This window comes from Lycorma delicatula, chromosome 8 (assembly GCF_047948215.1).
Source record: "Lycorma delicatula isolate Av1 chromosome 8, ASM4794821v1, whole genome shotgun sequence".
In the NCBI taxonomy this organism is placed as follows: domain Eukaryota; kingdom Metazoa; phylum Arthropoda; class Insecta; order Hemiptera; family Fulgoridae; genus Lycorma; species Lycorma delicatula.
Window position 1 is genome coordinate 36,844,180 of NC_134462.1, and position 16,342 is coordinate 36,860,521.

The following is a 16,342-nucleotide window of genomic DNA, read 5'->3' on the forward strand; positions in this document are numbered from 1 at the left end:
TTATACATATAAGACGGCACATTCTTCATCTTTGTTACCAGTATTGCTCTCTTTATCCTACCCAATACATCCTACTCAGGAAATATTCTTGGCAATCTTGTGTCACCCATCCTCCTATGGCTAAACTACTGCAGATATTCTTTTCTCAGTAACAGCACTGATGGTCTCCTTTATATCTTTCTTTATTCTAATTTCAATATATCTAAGTTTCTTTTCCGGTTCTTCTAGCTTGCTTATCTTCTCCGAAAATTATTCATCTTTGTTTGTTTTAAACATATTTGAAAATTTTTTAACAATAATTTGCACTTACCGATCTTATTACGACTTCAAAACTATTATAAACTATAATGTATTAACAAATAATTAACCATAAAATAAATAAATTTATTTATTTTAATATTTTTATTTGCTTTTTTTTGAAAATGTAATTATTCTAATTACGAAATAAAATATTTAATTTTTCCTTTAATTTAATCTACATCTTATGACTGATCTAAATTATATGCTTTTTACTTACTTTTAAATTATACTAGCATTAAATCTTAATATAAATAAAAGTAATTGCCTCCTATATATGTAGGTGAGAATGTATGTTTGTTCCATATCTCCTCCTAAACTACAAAACAGATTTCAACTAAACTTGAGACAATTATTACTAACTAACTGAGCAAAAATACTTTGAGTATTGGACACCCCTAACGAAACCCTTACTGGAGGTGTGAAGGGTGAGAATTTTAAAACATTAAACATTAATTTTAAAAGATTATAATTCAGAAACATTTTGGAATATTCTATATTTTCGAACTTTATTCCATTTTAGAAATTTTTAAAACTTCCTAAAGGTTTATAGAACATTTTTGAGAATTCTAGATCATTCTCGAATAGTTTTGAACATTATTGCATTTTCGAACAAGAAGGACGAAAAAAGTATTGTTTACAGGCAAGCATTGGATTAATCTAAGTTGTTGCAACCTTGAACTCTGTTGTATTGTAGTTTGAATTTGTGTTGTACTCATTTGAATGTATACTGTACATTTACACAGTTGCATTAGTTATTTGTATATTGTAAATTTGTATGTATGTATCTTTTCATATACAACTATGGCTCTCTATAGCATCTTCTCAGTGCATACGGCAGGATTAATTAATTTAATTAGATTAAGAAAGTTAAAATTAGATCAAATTATAAAATTAAATTAAGTTGTACATTTGCAAAAGTTGTACTGTATATTATTTGAAAGTGTAAAATACATGTTTTTTCTACAAACTCCTCGTGTTTTCATTCAAATCATACTATTGTAGGGCAATAAATAGGCTAGATTTGAAAATTTAAATTCAACAAAAAGAAATGAAAAGGAAATTTATGTTTGTTATGGAAAATTAGTGACAATTTTTGTAAAAAATAAATGGATGGGCCTATGAAGAAATTATGATTCCTAGCAACGCCGGAATATAGTTAAGCTAGTTAACTATATTTGTTTCATATTTGTAATTTTTTTAATGTGATTTTATAACTAAGTAAACATTTAAACAAAAAATTTAGTAAAATATGTTTACATTAAAATACTAAAGAATTTATTTAAACAAAATTTAAAAAAAAAAAATATTTTATAATGAATAATATTAAGTTTTTCGAAAAATTTTGTATGAAGTTACTAACTACTGTTTGGTTTATGATTAATGGAATATTTTGATATTTTTTATGAACCGCATATCTCCGTTGTCAATAGAAAAATGGTATCACAGATATTTCGTAGTAAAAAATACTAAAAAAAAAACATTTCATATTCTACAAAGTTTTGTTTTATACGATGATTGAAAGTTAGAACTTTCTATTTCCGAAAAATAAATAAATTAAAAACTTAGCATCTTTTCCCATATTTAAAAAAAAAATTATATTTAGTTTTTTTTGTAATATCTGTACACCTACAAAAAATCACCACCAAAGTGAAAGAAAGGATAAATCTCATATAAAACCCGAATAAAGAATAAAATATCGTGTATATTTGACGATACTGGTAATATAGCGTATATAAATTTGATTTATTGCAACAAAATTAGAAAATGATATTATTTTACAAAAAATAAAATAATCCAGATGCTTAACAATTATTACCTTAATATTAAAAAAGACAGTTTTAAATATTAATATAATATTTAAAACGACAGTTTTAAAACATTACGTTTAACTGTTGTACATTCGTAAATACTAATAATCATAATAACGATAATAACCGTAAAAATAATTTAATATTAATAAATAGTCTAATACTCAAAAATCATCAAAAACAATTTTGATGATTTTTCACAGTTTATAAAACTGTCGTAAAATTAATAATTAAACTGACTAATGATTAAAGATCCATTGAACACATAATTTCCTATAAAATTTTCATTAAAAAAATTAAATTTAAACATTCATCGTGTTCGACCCTTGGAGATTCCATAGGCGTTGATGTTTTTGCCAGTGGAATTTTCCTGGTAGGTTTTACAGGTGGTTTGCCAATGCCTTATTAATTTGGTAATTAAAACCAAACCACCAAAGAACACCGGTATCTGCGTTTTAGTATTCAAATTTCGTATAAAAGCCTTTACTAGGATTTGAACCTTAGAACTCTCGACTTTGAAATCAGCTGACTAGCAATAAGAGTTCCCCACTATATCAACCTCTCTTTTTTCTGGTTAGCCTCCAGAACCACTGTAAGGTACTACTTCAGAGGATAATAGTATAAATGTAAATGAAGTAGAGTCTTGTACAGTCTCAGGTCGACCATTCCTGACAAGTGTGGTTAATTGAAACCCAACCTCCAAAGAACACCGATATCAACGATCTAGTATTCAAATCCGTATAAAGTAACTGCCTTTTCTAGGATTTGAACCTTAGAATTCTCGCCTTCGAAATTAGCTGAATTGCGATAGAGAGTTCCCCACTAGACCTACCCGGGTTGACCTAAAAATTAACATACGAATTATGAAATTCCAGCAAACAATTTAATGTCTTTAAGATACGCCTTAAACCATAATCAACCTTGTAATAGGCTCCTAATATCGCTAACCAATAATGCTAGTAGAGCTTGCTCAAATTATAATCAAAGAAAACGGCTACAAATTAAATAAAAATAATAATAACAACAAGAGTGAAATAAAATTTCGGTTTTTCAGTGGTTGGACAGAATAATATTATTACCCGAGTACGTAAGCTTATATTACTCCGGGAGTAATGTGACAATCTTGTAATGTACGCTTCTTGAACGTACATCTTGTATGTAACATCTGCTATGTAACATAAGGAGCTCATATCGAATATCTGTAAATATCTATACATTAAACTTGAAAATGTACTCCATTAAGTGTTGAATTACAAAATTCTGTAAGTTTTCGCTTTCTAAATAATTAAATGTAATCTTAAAATGAAAAAAATCATAAATTCCTTGTACATATGTAACACAAAATTATGCATTATTATTATCAATATTAAATTATTACATATTTATCTGAAAATAAATAGAAGACCTTTTAATATAATTATTTAAACATAAAAAGAACTGTTCTATTAAAAAATGCAAATTCCTTGTATTTCTTTGCGACATCATCAGTAAATATATTGTAAATAAAAATATCTGTAAGAAAAAATAGTTTTCCTTGAATGAATATTTTTATTAATGATTAAAATAAAAATTTTATTATAATCACAACTTTTATAGATTTTTAAATAGGTAAAAAACTTTTTTTATTTTTTTATATTAACTATTTTATTTGCTTCTAAAATAGGTTTTACGTATATAAATAAATTCGATGACAGATGTATTGCATATGTAAATATATATTTCTGTATTTACTAAACACAGAAATACGTGAAACCTAGCAGTGCATTTAAAATCGACAAAATCATAGTAAGAATAGTAATAATATTTTTAAATAAGGCTACGTAATTTTCCTACATCTTCATTACGTTATCAATGTATTATAAGATAACCAGTTAGCTTATATAATTTTGATTATTCTATTTTCTGTATAACTCGTAGTTTAAAATACAGTGTTGTTCCTAAATCTCATTATTGAATAAAATAAAGACATTATTTTCTTAAAATAATTTTTACGATATTTACCAAAGTAAATATAATAATTTGTGTAGTATACACAAATAAATATTATATAATATTTAAATAAGTATTATATAATAATTTATATTTGTAGTAAATGTAATCGATATTCTGTACGACAGTTTGTGTAATTGGTGATGTGTAAACAGTGCATCAAAGTTGACGCTTATCTGTTGTATTTTTGAACAGTAAAAATATAAAACGTAAACTGACTACAATAGAATCGCTCGTTTTATAGCTTACAATTAGACTAAAATAAAACAAAAACAGTGAATATTTCTAAAGAGACATGATATTGATTTAATTTCCTCTAATTTTACTTTGAGTCCTCTGACCTTGTACATGTATGTTTTCTTCATCACTTCATCAAATAATGAATTGTTTTACATGCACTGTTAAATAACTAATTTGTTTTAAAACAGTAGAGCATACTTAGTCATGATCTAGCATTCCATTAATTCAGTTCAAAATTTAAGTGATATAATGTTTTAACTCATGGCACAGGCTCTTTATTCATTCTATTCAAATACGTGTTTGTGAATGTAAATATTATTTAATCCTTAAATCAACTATATTCATTTAGAGAATCGGCAATCGGTACGATGCATTAAATGTGAAGCAAGATTTGTTCATTTGCAGTTACTTTAATAAAATATTACTGATAGCTTACAGATACAAAATTTATTTATTATAGTGAATGAAAGTTTGATGTTGGATGTCAGTAATCGAATTACACTTGAAAAGCTTGTAATGATATATTGATAGCTTGGCATATTGAACCCACCTCGGTGTTTCTGGATGAAGAAGCTTTTATAAGCATCTTCCTCCAAATACGTACTTATCGGGATATAAAATTTATTTAAAACTATTTGAATATATTAGAACGAAAAGCGAACAGAAAAATCGATGTAACATGGACTGTTACTTCCAATATTACTTAAAATAAGAAGCATTGGTGCGTTGTTAATTAAGGGAAAATAATGTTTTATGTGAATACTAACAGAAAAAACGGTACCTATACTCTTGCTGGAATTAGAAAGAACGATAGACACAATTCAATTATAATTCTCAGGCAGTATAATGAATTTATTACTTTAAGTATGAATTGGAAATCCAAATGATGCCCAAACTGAATCAATTCTCGCTGTTTATAATTAATAGAAATTTTCTTTATATATATACGGTTATTGAATGTGAAGGGTCTGTCAATTATCACCTCAACATAGCAAGGAAAACCTTACCGTTACGAATAATCGGCTAGACGTGGCAGGCGTATTTGCAGTACGAGAGGATACGTCCCCTCGGGAGGTAGGAATCTCCCTATCTAAGTTATGGATGGATTGTCCAAAACATTCATTCGTTAATTGTAGTTCAGACTAACATTCTACATTTCATTTGGAAAGATTTAAGGTTAACGAAATTGTTCAAAATTCCCCTCGGAGTGGAAGACGAAAACATAACAAATCTCAAAAAATTACAAAAATCTTATTAAACCAGTACACAAGACATACTCTGATTTGAATGTTTTCATATATTAATACACCTTTAGATTCTGAAATCACTGAGATTGAAACCTTATCACATCTAGACAAATAAAAATAACATTTAATTTGAATTCTCGCATGAATCATAACAATTTTTATTGGAATGATTCAAATCTTCGCTTAATATACGACATGAATAAAATTATCTTACTTCAAATGGAATAAAAATAACAAATTAACAAATTTTTACCAGATTTTATTAGTCATTTTTCATATTTTTTTTAATCGTTTCAAGAGTTATCTACATAAATTTGAAAATAAGTTTTCTTGCATAAAAATAGCTGTAAAAATAAATATCTGGAGAAAATACACACGAGATCTGTTCAGAAAATAACCGAACATTTTTAATTACGCGCCAACGAAGAAATTTAGTGACGAAAGTTGGATTTACGGCTACAACATTTGAGACAAAAGTTCAATCGTCACAACGGATTGGCAAAGAATCTCCAAGAAAGCACGTCAGTCTCGATCAGATGTCAAAGTGATGCTCTCTGTTTTTTTTTTTCAATTTTAAAGAAATTATGCATTTTGAATTCTTACCTAAACGTGAAACAGTGAACTATTAAGGCGTTTTACAACGGTTACGTGAAAAAATTCGCAAAACGAGACCAGAGTTGTGGCCAGACAACTCATGGTTTCTTCACCACGACAACGCGCCCGCACACTCAGCTTTGTCAATTCGTCAGTTTTTTGCCAAAAATCGACCATGGATCTGTTTATAAGAATTACTCCTGAATTGTATCACAAGATACTTTTAGTTGGAGGAATTGACCGTGTTTATGAAATAGGTCCCCGATTCAAAAATGAAGGATTTGACGCATAATCCTGAATTCACTACTTGTGAACTTTATATCTCATATGCTGATTACAATGACCTGATGAACATAACTGAAAATATGCTGTCAGGTATGGTGATAGTTATTCATATTATATCACCCGGAAGGTGAAGAAGGAGAAGGAGTTGAAATTGATTTCACACCATCATTTAAAAGAGTAAAATATTTCCTACGTTAGTAGAATATTTAGGCGTTAAATTACTTTCAGCAGATCAGCTTGCTACTCTAGAACCAAATCAATTTTTAAGTAGTCTATGTGAGAAACATCAAGTGGAATGCCCTCTTCCTAGAACTTCTGCAAGAATACTTGATAAGCTTGTAGGTGAATTTTTGGAAGAGACGTGCATAAATCCTAGTTTAAATTGTGATCACCCGCAAGTGATGAATCTTCTAGCTAAATGGCATCGTTCAATAACTGGTCTTACTGAAAGTTTTGAGTTATTTTTCATGACAAAAGAAATCTGTAATGCCTACACTGAATTAAATCATCCATTTATCCAAAAAGAATATTTTGAACAGCCACCTAAGGATAAAGCTACTGGGGATGATGAAGCTCAGTTGATGATAATTTTTGTACGGCTCTTAGATATGGTTTACCACCAACAGTAGGTTGTGGAATGGGAATTGACAGAGTGACAATGTTTCTGACGGATTCGAACAATATTATGGAGGTACTGTTCCCAGCAGTGAAACCTGATGATCCAAACAGAGTTAAGGATGAAGATTCTAATCCAGTTCCTGTTGACAATCGTTCTTTGGAATTATATTGATACAATTAAAGGCAATAAAATGCATATTTAAGTTTCTTTCAGAATTTTGTTTTATTTTTTTTTTCTATTTATCAATTCATGTACAATAGATCAAGCATAAGTTTGAATATTTTACACGGATTTGAATACTAAATCGTGGTTACCGGTGTTCTTTGGTGGTTGGGTTTCAATTAACCACACATCTCTGAGACTGTACAAGATTATAATTCATTTACACTCATACATATCATTCTCATTCATCCTCTGAAGTATTACCTGAACAGTAATTACCGGAGGCTAAACAGGAAAAAGAAAGTTTGAATATTATAATAAAAATAATTTGAGATAAAATCAAAACAAAGACTTTTATTTATTTCAATGAACCTGCAAATAATAGAATATTGAGAATAATTTAAACCCAACCCAGATTATTAAACCAAGGCGGCAAATTACTCGGCATTTTTGGTCCTCTGTGCCGGATGACCAAAAATGTCGAATAATTTGCTACCTTGATTTAATACCTCGGTTGCGTTTAATTATTTTAAATTCTTTGTTTTACTTATTTATTTAAATAAATAATAGTCCTATTATTTTATATTGTAAATTAATTTTATTACAATATTTGAACTTTAATAACATTATATACACCAATATTGTATTAACACATGTTGAGTCGTTCTAGCTTCTTGGGATTTTTTCTTATTTCCAAAATTAAAATCAGCAAAGAAAGAATGCTCTTTTGAGACTATTGATGACAGTAAAGCAAATTCGTCACGGACCTTAAAGGCATTTTGTAATGAAGCTATCAGAACTGCTTCGCAAAGTGGAACCACCGCTGGGAAATGTGTGTGAATAGGGGAGGGGACAAGGAAAAATAATTTGTAAAATTAACAATAAAGATTACAAAAATTAACATCGGTTATTTTCTGAATAGACCTCGTTTATAGCTTGTTTAAATCTCTATCAATTGGTTATACAGTCGATAATGTTAAATTTTGTTAGTATATATTTTATGAGTTAAAGCAAAAACTTTCAATTTTTCGTTCAGAATTTTATTCTTTCAAAAATCAAAGCGCATAATTAATTTTAAAACAAATTCATTCAACATAGATTAAGTTGTTAAATGCTAATTTACAACCTAACAACCGAAAACATACAAATTACACTATATCAGTGTTCTTTTTCAGCGTAACGACCACGTTTTTTTCTTTATTTTATACCTTTCTGCGAACTGAAGTTAGTGTTGATTTCAATTTGTTTTTTCTTGGTTAAATTTCAAATGTTGAGCACACGGAATTCAGTGAACACGTGACCGACACTCTTAAAAGTACACGTTTGACCTGAATATACTGTAGAAGGTTACGGAATTATCAAGAGACAATTCGTTACACAATGCATGCGTGACTGTAATTCAGGTATACGAGCGTAATCTCTACCCGTTTCTATGCAGTACAAAAATTCTATTAAATAAACTATACTGCCATTTCTTTGTAATACTCAATTATACGGAAAAATGTAATATTTTGTTTTAATTAACGACTTTAATGTTCTTTTATTAATTTTGCAAGGAATGTATTATTTATTTCTATATCTTTGAGCGTAGAGTAAAAAAGAATTTTGAATGAAATAAATAACAGTGAAGATAGTGGAGATTTAGAGCTAATGGAAGACTCAAGACGTATCATTATATCAGATATGCGGAGCTAATTAAGCTAAAACTAAATGTAAAACATAATTTTAGAGTTAATTATCGATGATATTGATGGATATGAACAACCCCATACCAGTTTTTGTATTGCTTATAATAATAACATAAACATGCTGAATAAGAATAATATTTTACTAAAATTTAAACCTCTTTAAATGACTAAACAAACTTCATAATTATTTTATCTTAGCAGATTTCAGTCATTTTTAAAAAATATATATATATATATATATAGAATTTTAAAAGTTTGTATAGATATTTTATCTTAAATTACTGATAGAAAATATAAATTTTTGTGTACAGTTGCATGTGTAAATAAATATGCTAACAAAGTGCACCCAGCATCAGAATATAATTACTTTTTAAAAAACTGTTCATTTATTTGCTGCTTCGTATTTTTCCCCTTTTTTATTTATGTTAAGCGCTTTGACATATATCTCTGGTTCATCAAAATGGTACGTATATATATATAAATATTGGATAAAAAACATAGTTAAAAATATAGAGAGGTATGTTTACAATCTCAGTTACTCATCTAATGAGTTTTTAATCTAATATTTATATTTTCATACATTTCTGATAAAGCAGAAATCTCTGCGAAAGCACCTAATTTAACCAGTAAGCAAATAAAAATATATTTTTATAAAAATAAACAACATAATTTCAATCTCAATACTGTTAAAATATCGGGTATAAACCGTAATTAAAAAAAATATATATTTCAGTATAATAAATTGATAAATTTCAATTCTTTCTATTAGAAAGAAAGTTCAACTTATGCTAATTTTGAATTTTATTTATTTATTACAAAATTCCTAATTACTTGGAAAAACTCCTATTCCATTTACCAGAAATTTTACTTCGATTTTTACTTTTAATATATCCTAATGAAATGTAATATTATGTGCAAATGAAATATTTCCTTAAAACAACTTTAAATTCTATACTTATTTGTTAAAAGATTAATTTAATCCAATCATAGATTTATTTATGAGATAAACAGTAAATTTACGGGTAAAGAAAATCGAATAAAAATGACGTATTATTTTATCTTCTGAGTTTTGCAAAAATCTACGATGAATATAGAAAGGTTTTTAAATATGGATAAGCAAATTTAAGTAATGTTGATTTGTTTTTTGTTTTTTTTTTTAAATTGTATCACTGACAAAATAACATAAAAATTCTTTAATTTTAAAAATAGTTCCTTGAATTTTGCAAGAACTTTACTGCATCAAAAATTGTAACAAGAGCACTACGACACCGATTCGACCGTTCAGGTAATAACGTTTAAGTGTTTTTTTGCCCTCAAAAAGAAAAAAAAAAATTCGATAGTTAGGTGTAAAATATTTTTTCTATTAATTGCGTTTATGATATTACGTAATGAACCGACTTATATTACAGATTTTAAACATAATAAATTAAATATATTTAATCTAACTGTAAATTGAGATTAAATTAGACTGTAGAATTATTTTCAGCAACTTTAATCGAATAAATGTACAGCATTATAGAATATGAGTAACTTCTTTTTCTTTTTTTAAAAAAAAAAGCTGTTAGATATTATGACTTTTTTAGACTTTTTGACAGCTTTATGAAGAATTATACTATCAAGTTCAGTGAATATGGTAGGCTAAAGGATCAGATTTCAAAGTGTTCTATAACGAGTAATCCAGGCAGAAATATAAGAAACACTTAACTCATCTTAAATATGTAATCATAAATGATTGATCACCTTTCATCGAACAGCTTGCTCAAAAAAAGACACGAAATGTAAAATATAAAAACTAACCTGAAAGTTTTTACACCACTCAAAAAAAAGCAAAAGAAAATGAATGTTCTAAAACATTTTGATTTAAAATATATATTTTAAAGGTAAATATCCGTCACTGATTTAATATCAACGCAATGGATAAAAAATCTAATGATAAAAAATAAAAACAATTATAAGCGATTGATTTTCTAATTAACATAATAAAGAACAGTTTTTTTTTCAAACAGTAACAGTTATTGATATAATCTCATTTTACATTTAAACAAGGGAACAAAAACTTGACTTCTTGTGGAATTACCTCACAAACAGGCCTTCTGAAATAAACACTCAATACAAATTAGTTGAAAATATTTTATTGTGTTCGGATACTGTACAATTAACATAAAATAACTTTATATTTTCTAAAAAATGTTCTCTGTTTATTTATTAAGAGGCACAATAAACAAAGTGAAAACATTTTAATATAGTGATACTAGGTAGAGGTAGGTTAAAATTCGACTAAACATTTTTAATTATTTACAGAATTCTAAACGTGTGTGCAAATGTAACTGGTGTGCTATTTTTATTTGGGTCCACTTACCTGAAGACTGATAGGGTTAAATTATATTATACCGAAATAAATTGGATTTTAACTCATTGATTATTGGGATCTAATTAACAACTCATTTAATCATAGCGATTCAGAGATATATTTAGTAACAAGTACTATAAGAAAATGGAACATAACTTTCTGCACGAATCAACAAAGTTCTATTACCTGAAATCTTTAATAATATCACACGAATCATTCGGTCATAAACATTATCAGAAGCAACTAAAACGTCAGTAAAAAAAATTTGTATAGAAAAAGTAACCGTTTTTAATTGGTTTTTGTCGCAGTATTTAATTTACTATCGACTCCAATTTACCGGAACGATAAGCAAATTTGAATACCAAAAAAAAATTACATGCAGAGAGGGATTTCCATTGAACTCAAAGAACTGTATATATGTATGTATCTTATAGTGTCATAAATGGGGTGGCAACGAAAAAGTTGCAGCAATAAAAAAAAAACATACCTCCCTATATAACTGAACTAAAGTATTAATTAATTGGAACTAAAAAATAATCATGATATCATCATGATTATACGTGACCGGCCGTGATCTTGAGCCGACGCGCACGACGCGCAACACCTCGGCCCCACTATCAGTCAGTGCAATGGCAACAGTTCAGCAGAAAGCACAATGGGTTTTATGACAGCGGAGTATAAATCAGTTATAACTGTTCAATGGACTTTCCGGTGTGTTTGTGACAATGATCCGCCTCATCATCAAAACAGCCTTAGATGGTACGAGTAGTTTAAGGAATCTGGCAACATAGAAGGTAAAACTTCCCCGGGTGGCCCAAAATGAGTGACGAAACAGTTGAGCGTATACGCCAAAGTTGTTTAAGAAGCCAAGTTCTAGGCAAATTTTACAGTTAGGAACTCCAAAGACAACTATTCAAAATGTGTTACACATTACTTACGCCTTCACGCAAACAAAATTCATCTTAATCATTAAATTAAACCTACGGATTGTCCTACACGTGTTTAATTCGCAAGTAAAAGGCTTAATAACATTGACGATGACGAAATATTTTCAAAACGTATTATGTTTATGGATGAAGTGGCTTTCCATGTTAGTAGTTGTGTCAACCAGCAAAATTGTTGGAAATGGGGATCTCAGCAGCCCAATGAAATTATTGAGTATGTCAGAGATTCCCCAAAAATTGACGTCTCCGATCGTGTAATTGTTCCATTCTATTTTCATGAGCCTGCTACCACAGGGAATGTTTATTTAGACATGTTACAACTATAGGTTTTCTCACAAGTTGACCGAATTAAACAAGAAAGTAATTTTGTTGTAATGTTTCAACAAGATGGCGCGTCTCTACACTTTAGCCTAGGCGTTCGAGACGCTCCTAATGAAAGATTCTCTAATCGTTGGATTGGCAGGTCCGGTCCTGTTCTTTGGCCTCTGACAAGCCCAGATTTGACGCCCTTAGACTTTTTTGTATGGAAGTATGTTAAAAACATTGTCTACAGTGAAAACAATCAGGGATATATAACATTTAAGACAACGGATCACTGCTGCTATTGCCAAAGTTATGACTGCTATGATTCATCGGACCTGAGCAGAAGTTGATTATCGGCTGGATGTTTGCAGAACGACTAGCGGATCTAATATTAAAACATTCTAAAGTATCTAAAGAAACGTTTTGAGTTGGTGAATTTAAAAAAAATTACTCGTTTGATTATCTGTAGTAGTTAAGATAAGAGATAATCAAACGAGTATTTTTTTTTTAATTCACCAACTCAAAAGGATTTTTAACATAACTTAGAATGTTCTGAGATACGAATGTTTAAATTGCTATAACATTTTTCGATGACCGTATAATAAACATAAATAAATAAAAGATTAGTCCAAAGAACACTGATCAAAGCCCAAAATTCAGAACATAAAGTACAAAGAAAACACCAAATAGTAGTATTATCAATCACACAAAGAATAAATAATTAAACAACGAAACACTGAAACAAATCAAATAAAAACAAAAGTAATGACGAAACGAAATGAAGAATTTTGACTATGTACAAAAATCTATGATAGCTGATTTGCCTCAAATCTCGGAAAACTTACAGATTTAGTATAAACAGTAGCTTTAAGCGCCTAACCTCTTCGCTGTTATCCAGGAGGTTAACCGCAAACCAGTTCACAAGTTTGTTCAGTTTCATTTTATATATTGTACCGAATCGCCGTATCTCTATTCGAACGGTTGGCAATCCCAGATAATCGAGTATTTCAGCGTTTTTCGCAAAACGGGGCGCTTCTGTTGTAATTCTCAGTAGTTTGTTCTGGAATCGCTATACGACTTCGATGTTACTCTCGCTTATCGTACTCTGAGTTGGATTCCATAGATCCAAATCGGTTGCAGGACGGCTGAGTACAGCCATTCCTTATTAGTTAATGATAATTGCCAGTTTTTAAAATAATACTTCTAATAAGACCAAGATCTTTTATCGAATGATATGAAGTAAAGTACTGAAGATTGTGTTTGTGTGTGTGTGTGTGTGTGCGCGTGCCCGCACAGGTGTAAAAATTCCTCAACCATTATTCACAAACAATTTTCAAATACAACTGATCATGTTAAAACAAATTACATGGAAATTGCATGAAAATTAAGATAAAATGATTGTTTAAAATAATTTTCCATGTATTTTTAGTAAATGTTTTAAGGCTATATTCAAAATTAAACAAACGGTAAATAAAAAAACAAGATTATTAAACCTCTTTATTAAAATAAAAAAAAAGAAGTGAATTACATCATCAAACCATTATTAAAAAATGTATTAATCTATTTTTTGCTGAAAAAGAGATGGATTTAATGTTATGAACTTCAGTTAGGTATGTATATACGGAAGGTATTATGATGCATCGGCGCTTAAATAAAGTTGTTTAATAATACATTAAATATGATAATTTTCAGTGAAAAGAACAAACTAAAAGTAATATCGGTAATATTATCTACTGAATTATCAATATATCGCTTATCAGTTTATTGATTCAAACACAGGGAGCATTGTAATAAAACTTACTAGTTATATTGTTTTTTTTTGTATTTTTTTTAACTAATTGATTTTTTTTAAATTATTTAAATAAATTTATCATTTTTAGGTTACTTGAAGTTAAAATGTCATTACCGTTATGAAAAGAAACATTTAATAACATCATATAATTACTAATTTATTGGCCTGTTGTATACCTGGCAAAGGTATACTGAAATGCATGCCATTGGTTATTTAACAAATATAATAAATTCCGGAATTTTAGGAAATTGCTTTTGTCTTTCCGAATAATTTTAATAGCTATAATTGTATAAAATTTTGTTTAATAATACAACACAGAGTGGAAACAATCGATGTACCAAAAATATGGATTACTTTTCTATGTATTTTAATTAAATGAATGTATATAGACATTTCTCTTAAAGAACATTTCGTGTATTTTGTATATGTTCGTGAGTACACTCTATTTTATATGCACTTAATAACACACGCGCACACACACACACACACACACACACACACACACACATATATATATATATATATATATATATATATATGCAAAGAGAGAGAGAGAGAGTGAGAGAGATCTGTGTTGTTTTATTTGTATTTTATTTGTTTTCTACGCTACTCAATTCACAGTCTTTTTAAGAAAAAATATACAACTTTTTTTAAAGTACATCAAAATAATTTTCATAAATTATGAACCAAGTTATTTCGAAGGATATCGGATCTTACAACATAAATAAAAAACGAAAATAAAATACCATCAACCCAACAAATAGTTAAACAAAGTAACTGCTGTACTGTTGTTGATACAAAACTTATGTGTTACTCAATTTAGAATCTTTGTAAAAAAAAAAAAAAACTCCAGCCAATTTCAAAACTAGACATTCGACCTATTAGATAATTTCTTCTACATATAATGTTTTACTTCTTTATAGAAGTTTGAGGATCTTTTTCGGAATTCCCCCCCCCCCAAAAAAAAAACCATTTAATTTTTTAACCAACGGGAAAATAAATGATATATTTTTAATATCCAATAAGAATTAGGTGGGAATATGCATGTTTCAAAATAACAGGAAATATTTATATTAACAATAACCCGGTTGGAGAAATAACACACAATATGCCTTTTATACCGATCATTTAAACATTCTCCATATTAACAAATGTTAAATATTAAAAATATAAGCATTATATTTTTAATATTTAAAATGATTGTAGTTATAGATTTAAACTAAAAATCTGATTAACCAAACTTAACCTACGCTCGCTTTGATCGCTAACTTCGACTAATTAACAGTAATGTTTTAATTATTTAAATAATAAATAATTGCAATAATTACTGAATTTATTAAACTAACCAAACTTAATCTACGCTCGCTAACCTCGACTAATTAGGGATCATGTTCTGATTGTTTAAATAAATAATTGCCGGACTCAGTGGCGCGAGTGGTAGCGTCTTGGCCTTCATCCAGAGGTCCCGGGTTTAAATCCCGGTCAGGCATGGCACTTCCAAAAATTAAGAAAAAATAATTGCAGCGATAATTACTGAATTTATTATTTAAATATTCAAAACATTATTGTTACTTAGTAAGCGAGCGTACTAATTAAGTTTGGTTAGATTATATTTATAAAATAAATTTAAAAAAATGGTTATATTTGGTTATTGGGTTATTTATCCAACCTGGTTATTGTTAATGTTATAATTAGCGACCCAAAATTTGCAATATAACTTGCTTACAACTAAAAAACGAAGGCAATTATCGAGAAAAGATTTTCAACACTCTTTTTTCGTAATTGTTCAAACTATGTATCATATGTCCACCTTCGTATTTAAAAAAAAAGAAGAAAAATATTTTATTCAATATGGCTGATCCAAGAAGCAAAAGAAATGTCAAACTCACCATAAAGTAGTAATTTTGTAAATTTATAGATCTGTATTTGTTTCTACCTCATACAACACCTCAGTTTTGTCAAAACTGAGGTCTACTATGCTTTAATATCACTCTACATCTATATCAGTTACATGTATCAGA

General features: G+C 28.5%; 1 pseudogene; it reads left to right on the plus strand.

Moving 5' to 3' along the window:
* Positions 1-6,353: 6,353 nt before the first annotated feature.
* On the plus strand, positions 6,354-7,253 carry LOC142329093 (lysine--tRNA ligase pseudogene; annotated as a pseudogene).
* The last annotated feature ends 9,089 nt before the right edge of the window (positions 7,254-16,342 follow it).